This window comes from Tupaia chinensis, unplaced genomic scaffold (genome assembly GCF_000334495.1).
Source record: "Tupaia chinensis unplaced genomic scaffold, TupChi_1.0 Scaffold000216_1, whole genome shotgun sequence".
Taxonomy (NCBI): Eukaryota; Metazoa; Chordata; class Mammalia; order Scandentia; family Tupaiidae; genus Tupaia; species Tupaia belangeri.
Window position 1 is genome coordinate 821,162 of NW_006159691.1, and position 13,734 is coordinate 834,895.

The following is a 13,734-nucleotide window of genomic DNA, read 5'->3' on the forward strand; positions in this document are numbered from 1 at the left end:
CCGCCCTTCACCTATGTCGTCCTCACTGATGTAGGGTCGCTGGAAAAGTCATGGTATGTTTCTATGCAACAATGGCTCGTGACTTTTCTGACGACCCAGTTCATGTAAGCTGTTATGTACGAGGAGACTCCAATTTACAGAAAAATGGAACTGAAGTGCGAGTTTATTGGGGCACGAAAACATCTTGAAATTCCTGCACGCTTTTTGGGGGTGATGTGTACTTTTCATGAACGTTTTGGAGACCCCTCGGATCAGCTATGCTCTCACAAGTGCCGAGCACCGCTGCGCACTTTCTGTCATGAACTCATCTAACCCTCAGATCAGCCCTATTAGTACACTTGATCTGGGCCAGAAGGCCGAGGTCAGGAGTGATCGGAACAACCCTATCACTCTCGTCATCCCCATTTTTATATAAAGAAGCTGAGGCAAGGGACCAGCAGGTGGTGCTGGGGGGGGTGCTGGACTCCGACATGGCTGATCAGGGTTCGAGTCCAGGACCTGGTAGCCTACTTTCTCTCTCTCTCTCTGACTCTCTCCGGTGAGCACGCGTGCCCTATAGCAAATTTTAGTAATAGTAATAACGACGAGAATGAGGACTAAAATTCAATAAATAATTCTTTAACAAAAAGAAACTGAGGGGCAAAGAGGTGAGTCATTTTCCCAGGGTCACACATGCAGTGGATGACAGAAGAAAATGTGCACCCCCATGCTGCCTGGCCACGGAGACAGACAGACACGGAGGAAGGCAGAGTCCCACCGTGCAGCTGCCTAGACACCATCCCCTGCCCACACACACCTACACATCCACAGCCACCGCGAAGGTCACACAGTAGCCAATGCCTACGACACCCCTGGCTGCTTCACCTGGCGGAGCCCCCTCTGCTGACCCTTCGAGAAAGGCTGCTCTCAACTCCGGCAGGTTTCCAGTGTTCACAGTGTTAGTGGGTGGAGGCGGAGCTGGGATGGCCCCAATTCCTGTCCTAGGCAGTAACCCACGTCAGGGTAAGAACATTTTTCTCGCCCCTGGAGTTTACCCTGCTGGACTCGACCGCTGCTCCATCCTCTGCCCCCGGAGTTCTCCTGGGTTTGTACAAGCAAAGGGGACATTCTTCCAGAGAACAGTAGTGCTGGAGGCTGTGGATCTTGGCGGGTGACAGTGCAGGCTCTGGATCCAGGCAGCCTGGGTTCGTGGCCCAGCTCCACAGTGTACTTAATGTGACTGTCAGCCAGTGGCTTAGACTTTCTGTGCCTCGGTGTCCTCGTCTATTATAAGGGCTACTTCATGGCATGGCTGTGAGGATTAAATGAGTTAGTGGGCTAGCTGGTGGCATGGTAGTTGAGGTGGCTGGATCTTACATGGCTGATTGTGAGGTTTGAGTCCTGGATCCAGGAGCTTGAAAAACCTGCCAGGCCATGTACATGTTTCTGTGTGCTCAAAATCCTGAGATGAGACTGGGGGACACAGGATAACAGAGTGACATCCCCCTGGAAGGTGCTTTCTCCCTTTCTCTCTCCCTCTCTCTCTCTCTCTCTCTGCCAATCACACATGCCTCATAGAAAAAATTTAAAAAAAAAAAGAGTTAGTCCTTCTGGAGACACTTGACACAATGCTGGCACAGAATGAGCAGTAATAAAGCTGTCAATAAATAGTAATGGGGCCAGCAGGTGGCATGGTGGTTAAGGCGCTGGACTTCCACGTGGCTGACTGTAACTTAAATCCTGGACCCAGCAGCTTGAAACTCACACTGGGTGTGTGTGCAAGTGTGCCCAAGATCCTGAGAAGAGGATGGAGGAGCAGGGATTATGGCATGGCCATCCCCCCACCCCCATCCAAGGGGTGATTTCTCACTTTCTGTCTCTCCGTATATCTCTGTCTCTCTGGCAAGTGCATGCACCCTATAGCAAAAACTTCTCTCAAAATAAATAAATAATAATGGCGGGGCCAGCAGTTGGCGTAATGGCTATGTCGTTGGACTCCCATGTAGTCATCTGTGGTTCAAGTCCCGGACCTGGTGGCTTAAACTCACGCCGGGCGCGTGTGTGTGCATGCCCAAGATTCCGAGAGGAGAATGGAGGAGAAGGGATTGCAGCATGGCCATCCCCTCTGGGGGGTGATTTCTTGCTTTCTGTCTTTCTGTCTCTCTCTGCTTTCTGGTGAGTGCACGTGCCCTATAGCAACCCCCCCACCCAAAAAAAAAAGAGTGAAAAGAAATAGTAGTGGCTAATGACAATAATGATAACAGACAACACATGTGGAGCACACACTACACACCACCACTAAATGCTTTATAATATGATCCCATTTAAGCACCATCCAAGCTTCATGGGTTAAGCAACAGGAGCCCCATTCTACAGACAAGGGAGAGAAAACTCAGAGAGGTTAACTTACTTGCCTGAGTTCACACAGCTAGTTCCAGTGGAAACTGGATTCCAAGGCCAGGTCTCTGTGACTCTTACCCCAATGTTCTTCCTATACAGCAAAGTTGTTTGTGAAAAGAGACTGTGGGTCAGGAGCCTGGTGCTTGAGGGAGGAGACAGAGGGCTGGAAAGCCCTCAGAAGTCTTCTGGGTTGTCTTCCCATCTGCCAGTTGAAGAAAGAGGTTCAGAGCAGTTAAGGATTTATCCAAGGACTCATAGGAACCCACAGTCTCAGGATGACAACCCAGATCCATGTTGCTCAGATCCGGGCAGGAGGGAGGCTGCTGGAGAGGAGCGCACCTTGAGAGTACAGCAGGACCCAGGCTCTGCGAAACTCCACAGGCCACAGGCCCCAGGTTCCTCAAAGATGAACGAAAGGGAGATCATCAGTTGGTGAAATGGCTATGTCGCTGGACTCCCACGTAGTTGACCGCAGTTCAAGTCCTGGACCTGGTAGCTTAATCTCACGCCGGGCGCGTGTGCGTGCGTGCCCAAGATCCGAGAGGAGAATGGAAGAGAAGGGATTGCAGTGTGGCCATCCCTCCTGGGGAGCGATTTCTTGCTTTCCGTCTCTCCGTCTCTCTCTCTGTCTTTCTGGCAAGCATGTGTGCCCTACAGCAAAAACCCCTCAAGAAAAAATTCTAAAAAAAGTAAAAAGATGAATGTAAGGGATGGCGGGTAACCAGAGACCTAGAGGCTGTTGCTTTGCTTATGCCAGCAGGACTTACCGCTGCTGTCTAGGGGTGGGCACTCGAGTGACGCAACCATAAAGATGCAGGGCAGCCGTGGTGGGGCAGTGGTTATGCAGCTCTCTGAGATGCCGACGCCACACGGGGAGGTCCTGCTTTCGTGTTCTGAGGTCTCTCTGTACACACCAAGCACACGTGCATGCACATGATCTGGGCTAGCTGGGGTGTTGGTTAGGATAGCTGTGTGAAGACCCTGTTGGGGGTGCCTGCCTCTCACTCTTTCTCTCTCTGTCTCTCTCTTTCTATCTGGCTCCTCGCTCATGGAAGAAATAAATAAAAATAAATGCAACGATAAAACTATTAAGAAAAAAAAAAAAGAAATACTGTAAAAGTCAGCCTGAGATTGGGTCAGGGCATTTGAGGAGCTTTTCTTTCTTGATCTGGCTGATGGTTACAAGTAGTTCCCCTTATAATAACCCACTGGCCAGCACATGGCATAGCAGTTGTGTCACTGGTTGACCATGGTTCGAGTCCCATGCCCAGATGGCTTAAAACTCATGCTAGATACATGTACATGTGTGCCCAAGATCCCGGGAGGAGAATGGAGGAGAAGGGATTGCAGTATGGTCATCCCTCCTGGGAGGTGATCTCTTGCTTTCTGTCTCTGTCTCTCCCCAGTGGGCACACGTGCCCTAAGGCAAAAACCTCTACAAAATAATAATAATCCATTAGGCTCCACTTTTTAAATGTAGCTTTCTATATCTGTGGTTTATTCTACATTTAAAAAGGCTTTAACAAATAAAGACAGTAGTAATGTATACAGTGACATCGTCCACCTGTTTATGTTTTAAGCATGTTTGAACATTTTAATCTCCTGAAAAAAAGTATGTTTAATTGATAAAAAAAAAAATACAGGGAAAACTATTTGCTTCTGCCGATGTGGATAGTAATGTATTTGCCTTGACTGATATGCATGGTAATCGTGCTGGAAAAGGAAATGTTACACACTGTAAAGGTATATGCGATTAAATGAATTATAAATAAATAAATAAATAAAATATTTTTTTTAAAAAAAGAACGTCTTAATTTTCTAACAGCAGAAGACATCGATGTTCAAAGACACAACTGGCCAAAGTTGCACAGTAAGTAAGTCTGGGGCCGGGACTTGACCCCATGGTCTGGTGTATCTCCAGAGCACAGCAGTGGCAGGCTGCTGGCGGCAGGCCCTAATCCAGCACAGGGGCTAGACAGAATGAGAGAAAGAGAGCACCCAGAGGCCCTCGGAGCCCCAGGCTCTGTCTCTTGCTTTCTCTACACAGAAGCCAAGGCCACCTCTGAAGATGTCTCGGGGGAGGCAGGATGGTCTAGGTGGTCAGGATCGGTGCTGGGAGGCAGAGGGTGCCAGGCGACCGAGGACAAGTAGTGGGCCCCCTCCGAGCCTCAGTTTCCTCAGCTATAAAATAGGGACGATAAACAAGTGCTGCCTAAGTTGGCTATGGTGAGAATTTGGGTGCTGACACGCCGAGCGGAGTTGGCTGGGTATTAGTTGTCCAGCAACAGAGACACCACGATTCCACTGATGAGAAGCTCAAGAGCAGGCAAAATGAGGAACCAGCAGATAGCGTAATGGCTATGTCGCTGGACTCCCATGTAGTCCACCGCGGTTTGCGTCCCAGACCCGGTGGCTTAAACTCACGCTGGGCGCGTGTGCGTGCGTGCCCAAGATCCCAAGAGGAGAATGGAGGAGAAGGGATTACGGCGTGTCCATCCCCCCTGGGGGGGGTTTCTCGCTTTCTGTCTCTCTGTCTCTGTCTGGCGAGCGCACGTGCCCTTTAGCAAAAAAAAAAAAACTCTCAAAAAAAAAAAAAAAAGACCAGGTAAAATGAACTGCGGCGATGGAGTCGCGACAGGGGCTACTTTGGGGGCTTCTGACTCAGAGGGAGGAGGAAGGCGCTCCTACTGGGGTGCCGTGCATGCTTTATATTTTGATCTGGGTGGTGATTACACGGGTGAACGTAAAAATTCATGTAGTTCTGGGGGCCAGACAATGGTGCAGCAGTAAAATGTGATGCTTTGCGTGAGGCAGTCCACATGGGAAGGTTCTCGGTTCACTTCCAAAGACCTCCCTGAATACACTGTGCACCCACGTGCCCATGACCCGGGGCTGGCGGAGGGCTAGGGGTAGACACAGCATAAGACTCCATTGGGGGTGCTGTTTCTCTTTTTCTTTATCAGAAGAAATACATAAAGAAACTTTTAAAAATTCATCCAATTGTACACGTGACATCTGGGCACGTAATGTTAACTTATACTTCAGTGAAAAAAATGTTAGCGATATACAGTAAAAACAAACAACAACAAAAACCCATTTAACTTAAAAGCATCCTTTCACTCAGTATAAAACTACAATCCTACAGACAGGAAAACAGAAACTTTCCGTTCTTGTTCCCCCAACACACACTTCCCACCCAATACATATAAATATTCTCCCCAATATTCCTGCAAAAACCCATCTTTGGCTGTACACACCTAGCCAAAGACCCCGACACCAAAGCAAACGGAAGCCACTGTCCAAGAGAACGGACATACCACACTCCCACTCAACCCCACAGCACACACGTCTTCAAATATAGAAGCTTTTCCACTCTGCTACATGCAAACACACACACAGACACACAAACCAAACCCAGGGACTTGATTGACTCGATTGACTCAGATTCCTGAGTCAGACAGCCGTGGGTGGAGGTCTAGGCCCCATCGCTTTCTCACCAGAGGACCTAAAGCAAACCCCAACGTCACCTCACGAGCCCCGCTTTCCTCATCTGTCAGATGGGCACAGTAAGATCTTCTCGCACAAAATGAAATAAGACCAGAAGGCTGACCATAGCAGAGAAGCTCTCGGCAGGAAGGCGCCGAGTCACCTCCGGACCATCAGTGACTCACACCTGATCATTGTTACTGAACGTGTGTGTGTGTGGCCAAGTCACTCCAGATGAACCTAAAGATCAATACAATCCTGATCAAAATCCCGCCAAGTTTTCTGGAGGAAGTTGGCAAGTGGATTGTCCACTTCCGTGGAAGAACTGTGGCCCGGTGTTTTCAAGACACTTATTTAGTTATCAGATTAGTAATAGGTGGTGACTAAGCAGAAAAGCAAGCAGAGGTGGGCTGAAGGGACGGGAAGCTGGGGCCCAGGAGAAGTGGGACAGACACAGGACGAGGAGGGAACTGCATAGGCGAAGGCTCTGAGGCTGGAGGGCATTTGGGTCATCTGAAGGACTGAAGAAGGTCAGGTTAGGGAGGATCCAGAAGGCAGAGTGAGGTGGGTTGAGATTCAGGCTCCAGGGGCCAGTTCTTGCAGGGCAGGGGGCCGCAAATGCTTGGCCTGTGCCCTGTTGGAGCCTGGAGAAGGGGTGGCAGGGGCCAGGCGGGGGTCTAGCCCTTCAGGGAAATAGGTCACACCTCATCCAGACCCTCCTCCTAGGAGCTGATTTCCCATGGAGCCCCAGAACCCTGAAACCAGGGGCATGCCCCTGCGGTGCCCTCTCCATCCAGTCCCAGTAGGGATTCTAAGCAGGGTATTCTCAGGGGCTGAGCTGGTCAGCAGCCCGGGAACCCCACACCCTCGGGATGTCGGAGAGGACTACCCTCTCTCCAAACTAGGGATGGGAGCAGGAAGGTGGAGCTGGTCAGATGGCACGGCCAGAGCCATCTCCAGAGGCAGAGCTACCTTCCCCTCACCCTTCCCGTGCCAGCGTGCGGGCCTTAGCACTTGGCAGGGAGAAGGGTGAGGGCTGGCTGGGTGCGAGTAAGGCCGAGGACGCGTGCTCCTGCACCACGCCCTGCCCACAGTCCCAGAGGCGAGGCTGTGCCCTCGGGGCCGACGGCCAGAGGACTGGGAAATCTTCATCCCAGTCCATCTGGACAGCTGCATCGCCAGGTGTGGCCATGGAATTTGCTGTGTGGCAGGCCCACGCAGCTGGAGCGGAAAAGCCTCGGTGTCAGCGACCCCCCCCTCGCCCCCCCACCTCACCAACAGCAGGGAAGGCGCCCCACATTCCTGCATAGGGCCAGGAGCTCAGCCCCTAGGCCCCATCCCAACCTGACCCGGGAAACAGCAGGGAGGGACAGAAAGGGGCTCGTGGGACCTCTGGGCCACCTCACTCCAGGAGCACTGAACGGGCCCAGCCCTCCCATCTGTTAAAGGGGGAGAGTGGCACTTGGCCTACCTTTCTGCAAACGCCAACGCGCAGCCAGTCGGTCATCTTTACTTTAGAGGTGATCATTTATTGTGCACCCACTGTACAATGTCACCACGAAAATAAGGTTGCCCAATTTACACAGTTGGTAAAACGCCGATCTCATCTTTCAAGAGGAGACACAGGGAGTAGGGGACTATGACGTTCGCCTGGACGCGAACTCAGTACCTGTCTGTGTTCCTAACCAGTGCACGGCATGGCTTCTAGTAACTGTGGCTTGGAACTCTGTAAAGTGCTGTGAGTCACTATGGAGTCGGGGGAGGTGGGGGTGGTCCCTTCTGGACCCAGGAGGCTGTGAGGGGTGGTGGGTAAGGCTCTGACCCTAACTAAGGCATGCCAACCTCAGTTGGAATCCCAGCTGTGTGACCTTGACTAAGTGGCCGAGTCTCTGAGCCTCGGTGTTCTCGTGTGTAGAATGGAGCAGTCAAAGCTGTGAGAAGGGAAGGAGTCCGAAACAGCCAGGCTCGTCACGGAGTGCGGGCCCCGCATTTAGTCCTGGCGTTGTGTTCCCAGTCTAGGGCTTCTGCTTTGTCATTGCTGCTGGTGGTGGTTTGTTCTGGCCCCATTTTATCATGACATGTAACATAAACTTATCGTTTAATGAATATGTTTAAAGCAAATACCTGTGTAATCAATCCCAGGTGAAGAACCAGGGTGCAGTCTGCACCACCGAAACCCCCAGATACCAGGCCCTCCCCGACCCTCGGGCAGCCACCTTCCCGACACTGGGGTGCTCACTTCCTTGCTCTTATTTCTAGTTTTCTCGAGGCCCTTGCTCTTTTCACTTTTACCAGAGGATGCTTGTGCTCACCAAAGAGACAGGGAAAGCACCCCCCATGAGTGGAGGGTTGGCCATGCCGCGATCCCTTCTCCCCCATTCTCCTCTCGGGATTTTGGTTATGCACTCACACGCACCCAGCTTCATTTTTAAGCTGCCAGGTGCAGGACTCGAACTGTAGTTGGCCATGTGGCAGTCCAGTGCCTTAACCGCCATGCCATCTGCTGGCCCAGCATCCCCCCCTTTTAAAATTGTGCTATATGGCATGTGTTCTCACTGGAGAGAGACAGAGACAAGGTGAGAAAGTACCCTCAGGGGAATGGCCACACTGCAATCCCTAATCCATTCTCCTCTTGGGATTTTGGGTATGCATGTACATGTATCTGGTGTGTTTCTCAAGCCACTGAGTCCAGGACTCCGAACCACAGTCAGCCACGTGGAATCCAACCACCTTAGCCACCACCCACTGGATGACACTGTTTTTTTTTTTTCTTTTTTTCATGAGTGTGTGTGTGTGCGCGTGCGCGCATATGTGCGTGTAAGGGAGGGCACTCCTAATTAGGCAAGAGTCCTAATGTTGTAATCCACCCCAGCCTTCAGCCAGCCCAGACCTTGGGCAAGTGTGTGCCCGATGTACTCAGCGTTCCTGTACTCTGGAACTCCTAGTTCCTCAGGTGTGAACTAGGAATGTTGCCATTGGGATTGCCTTGCAGAGCTGTCCACAACCATTGGGTCTCCCACCAAAGCTCCCACCACCCAAGCCTTGTTGCTGAGGCTACTTGAGATAGGAAGGTCTGGGGTCTGCAGGAGGCAGTAGCCAGAGAAAGGAGCAAGAGGGTTTCAAGGTTTCCAAGGTATGTAGGGTCCCAGGAAATCCCTCTTGCCCTCTCCCTGTGGCCTGCCGATGAGCAAAGCTGGATCCCTGCCCCCTGGCACGAGCCCTGCTGACCTGCGCCCAGATGGCCTCCGAAGACGGGTCGTCTGGGGTTCTGTGTGTCGGGAGCACAGCCAGTAGATACAACCCCCTCCCGTGAGACAGCCAGGCAGCCTGGCCTCTGGCAGACACCAGCTTTGCTCAGCTGCCTCACCCCAGGGAGTGGCTAGTCTTCCCCTCCGGCCAGAAAGAGAGGGGGCCAGAGGTTACTAAAGGGGGAGGCATTGCCGAGGTGAGCTCAGAAGGAAGGAATCGGTGTGGGGAGGAGCCTTCCTGCTCACTGGCCAGTGGCCATGGACAAAGAGAGCTGCTCTAGGACAGTTACTGGGCCCCCTCCCACCCCCACCCCAGGCGCAGTAAATTATTTCACGCACAGCAGCCAACAAAAGGGCACCTGCTGGCTGCTCTTCCTCATCCTGGAGTGACCGCTTCCCACTGACCCTCAGGCCAAACCCTGAGCAGTCTTTCAGATTCTCAGCTTAAATAGCAATTGCCCCTTCCAAGGACCCTTCCCTTGACTCTTCTCTGGGCCAGTGGGGGCTCTCCTTCCCAGCCCCAAGCATCCTCTAATTAACCCGTATCATTCTATTGCAGCATCTTTCTGACTTTCTAACCAGAAAACCTCTTAGAAAAAGATGTATACTCTCAGGAACGTCTCGTGATGAAAAAATGTTTATTACTTTTCGTTGTTTCTGTTCTCTTCATAAAGAATCCATTTAAGATGAAAAAAATTTTTTCCTAGTGATTCTTTAAGTCATTCAACCCCAAAGCATAGTTCTGGATATTGGATAGGTGGTGGACAGTTCTAGACACTTGGGGTACACATCGATGAACAAAGCAACGTTCCCTACTCTCTGGAGCTAGTGTTCTGAGGGAGTCAGAAAACAAACAAATGGATAAATACATTTTATTTCGACCATGTGGGAGTCCAGCGCCTTAACCACCACGCCACATGCTGACCCCAAACAAAACTAGAATCTTTGACAGATCTTAGTCCATAACGGCCTCCTATTAATACTTTTTGCCATTTAACCAACTGAAACAGGCTGATTTACTTTAAAGCAGACCAAAATTATTGTCCAAATAAAGGTCTCTTTATTTAAATTATTTTTTCCCAGAGAGATTTTTGCTATAGGGCGTGTGTGCTCACTGGAGAGACAGAGAGACAGAAAGAGAAATCACCCCCCCGGGGGGGGAATGGCCATGTTATAATTCTTTCTCCTTCATTCTCTTCTTCTTCTCAGGATTTTGGACACACACACATGGGCCCAGCATGAATTTTAAGCCACCAGGTTCGGGATTCGAACTGCAGTAGACTACATGGTAGTCCAGAGAAGTAACCATTACACCATCTGCTGGTCCCAAGATCTCTTTGCCAATGAAAACAGACACTCACTTCTTGGTCTTCTACACCAGTTGAATTTAATCCTCTTATGAATCACTGCCATTATCCTGTAATGTGGTTATGAGGAATAAAAATTCTTTCTGAGAAGACATCATAAACTTAATTTTTAAAAAACATTTTTGCCATAGGGCATGTGTACTTGCCAAAGAGAGACAGTGAGAGGGAAAGTGAGAACTCACCCCCCAGGTAGGATGGCCATGACGCAATCCTCTCTCCTCCGTTCTCCTCTTGGGATCTTGGGCACATGCCCACACATGCGTGGTATGATTCCATGTCGCTGGGCCCAGGACTCAAATTGCTGTCAACTGTGTGGGAATCCAGTGCCTTAACCGCCACGCCAGCTCCTGGCCCCAGACTTAAATTTCTTTCTATTTTAATTTATTTTCTCTTTATTCACAATGGAGCTCATGTGCATGCACAGATGGGAGGGGGCACTCTCCTGTCACACCATGACTCCCAAGCCCGTCGGCTCCTGAGCACTAACGCATGTGCCTGGTATGTTTCAGGCCATCCGGGCTAGGAGTTAGAACCACGGTTGCCATGTGGTCTGAGCAGCACGCCCCTCCTGTGCCAGGAAGCTGGTCCTTCCATTCATCTTCATCTTTAGTGCATGCATATTCATGTCCAAACTGGCCAGAGCACGGTCCTAACCTGAGATGATTTCCACACAACCATCCCACGAATGCAGTAGTTTTACATTTCTCAGAACACTCAAACGGCCATCAAAATAAAAAGACAAGCAAAAATGACTTTCCAAAAATTAGAAAAGCAGTGTTTCTTTGCCCAAGAGAGACTTGGCTTTCAAGGCAAATGATATGGTTTCCAAATGTTGGCAACAAAAGTGACAAGTATATGGGGTCTACTTGAGAAACTACATGTCGCATTCCATAAGAAAATGACACTTCTTGGAGATAGGCATTTTTTAAAAATCTCTTTCAATGCCTATGGTGAATGTAAAACCATATGTATCTGTAAAACCTGTCTCTAAAAAATGTAAAATAAAAAATTCTGAGCAGAAGTCAAAAGTGGGATGACCTGGGGCCCACAGCTGGTGTGCTGGTTAAGGTGCTCGACTCCCACTTGGCTGACCGCAGTTCGAGTCCTGGCTTGAAAAATCACACTAGGCGCATGTGTGTGTACCCAAAATCCCCAGAGGAGAATGGAGGAGAAGGGATAGTGACATGGCCATCCCCCCTGGAGGGTGATTTCTCACTTTCCCTCTCACTTTCTCTCTCTGTCTCTCTCCAGCAAGTACACGTACCCTATGACAAAATAATAATAATAATAATAATGATAATTGTGATGATCTGCTTGAAAAAAAAGAAAACTTTATGAGGCAGATTTTTAGACATTAGTTAAATGTGCTTCTGAGAATTTATTTGATTAAACTTTTCTCTTTTGAATATCTTCAAACTGACTCTTTTTTTTTTTTTTAAGAGAGATTTTTGCTATAGGGTGCATATGTTTGCAGGAGAGACAGAGACAGAAATCATCCCCCAGGAGGGATGGCCACGCCACAACCTCTTCTCCTCTTGGGATTTTGGGCACGCACATACACATGCCTGGCATGAGTTTTAAACTGCCAAGTCCAGGACTCAAACCGCGGTCGATAACATGGGAGTCTAGCAATGTAACCATTACACTTGTAACAGAAGAAATGTAACTGGCACACGGAATCCATGACTTCATGGATAATTTGGCTTGAAAGGCTGTTCAGTAGGTATAAGGTTTTTTCCTTTGTTTGTTTGTTTATATATAAGATTTTTGCTAGAAAGCACACACACTCCAGAGAGATACAGTGAGAGGAAAAGTGAGAGATCTCCCCTTGGGGCGATGGCTACGGCACAATCCCTTCTTCATTCGCCTCCTGGGATTCTAGGCACATTTGCGGAGTGCGATTTTCAAACCGCCAGGTCTGGGACCTGAACTATGGTCAACCATGTGGGAGTTCAGTGCCTTAACCACCATGCCCCCTGCTGGCCTGGTATATAAGTTTTAAACGTTGTTTAAAGAAAAATTTTAAATAAATAACAGAACTGGTGGTACAGGGGCATAGCAAAAGTATTTAATTAGCTGTAATGGGTTGAATGATCACTCCCCTCCAAAAGAGATGTCCACAGCCTAACCTCTGGGACCTTGGAATGTGACCTTAGTTGGAAGTAGACTTTGCAGATGTAATCAAATTAAGGATCTTGAAGTGAGATTATCCTGGATTTAGGGGAGGTTTTATATCCAATGACCAGATCCTTTTAAGAAACAGAAGTAAAGACACACAGAGACACAGAGAGGACAGGGCCATGTGACAATGGAAGCAGAGACCACAGTTCCACAGCTGCAAACCATGCAATGCTAAGTAAGGATTACTGACCTAACCTGGTGCTAGGGGAGAGGCTGGCAGGGATATCTCAGGGACTCCCCCAAAAATAATCCACTCTCCGGATTTCTGGCTTACACAGCCATGAGAGAATACATCTCTGTCGTTTTAAACCAGTAAGGTTAAAGTAATTTGTTATGGCCGCCACAGGAAACCAATCCAGTGGCATCGGAATACCCAAGGTTAGGCAAGACTGAATTAGACACTCAGCCACTACAGTGGGTAGGGGCTTAGCGCTGTGATAAACTAGTAACCAAGTAACCAAGTAGCCAGCACCCTGCTGTGAGCTCTAGTAACACCTAGCACCCAGCATTTTCATTCCATACACATAGCTGTATTGAAAGTGAACATCGACATAACAATTTATAATTTAAGCTTATTAATTATTTTATGGATGTACTTTCTGAGAAAATTTCATCTCATGTCTCAACACCTGGACCGCCATAACGAATCCCCCTGTATTGGAACACGCTTAGGAAAGCTCGCTTTCCTCTTGTCTCCCATTTCACAGATGAGAAAAATAAGGCTTGGATGGGGGCGGTGTCTCCAACTCTCCAAGAGGCACTAAATAACGCGGCAGAGATCACTGCTCCACTTCCAACAGAGCTACATCTATTCTTCCCCCAACCTCCAGCAAATACTCCCACAGCGCTTTTTCCCAAAACAGCACCGAGGCTACCCGGCACCTGCAGTACCGGAGCGCGACACCTGGCGGCGGGACCTGCACACGGAAGAGGAGCGGGAGATCGGAGCCCGGAGCCCGGCATGCTGCAGAGGCCGCCAGTGGCCACGAGGGGGAGCGCGCGGGCCTCGGAGAGAGAGCGTTCGGCAAGGGGTGGGGCCCTCCCCCCCCAACGAAGGCGGCGCGCATGCGCTC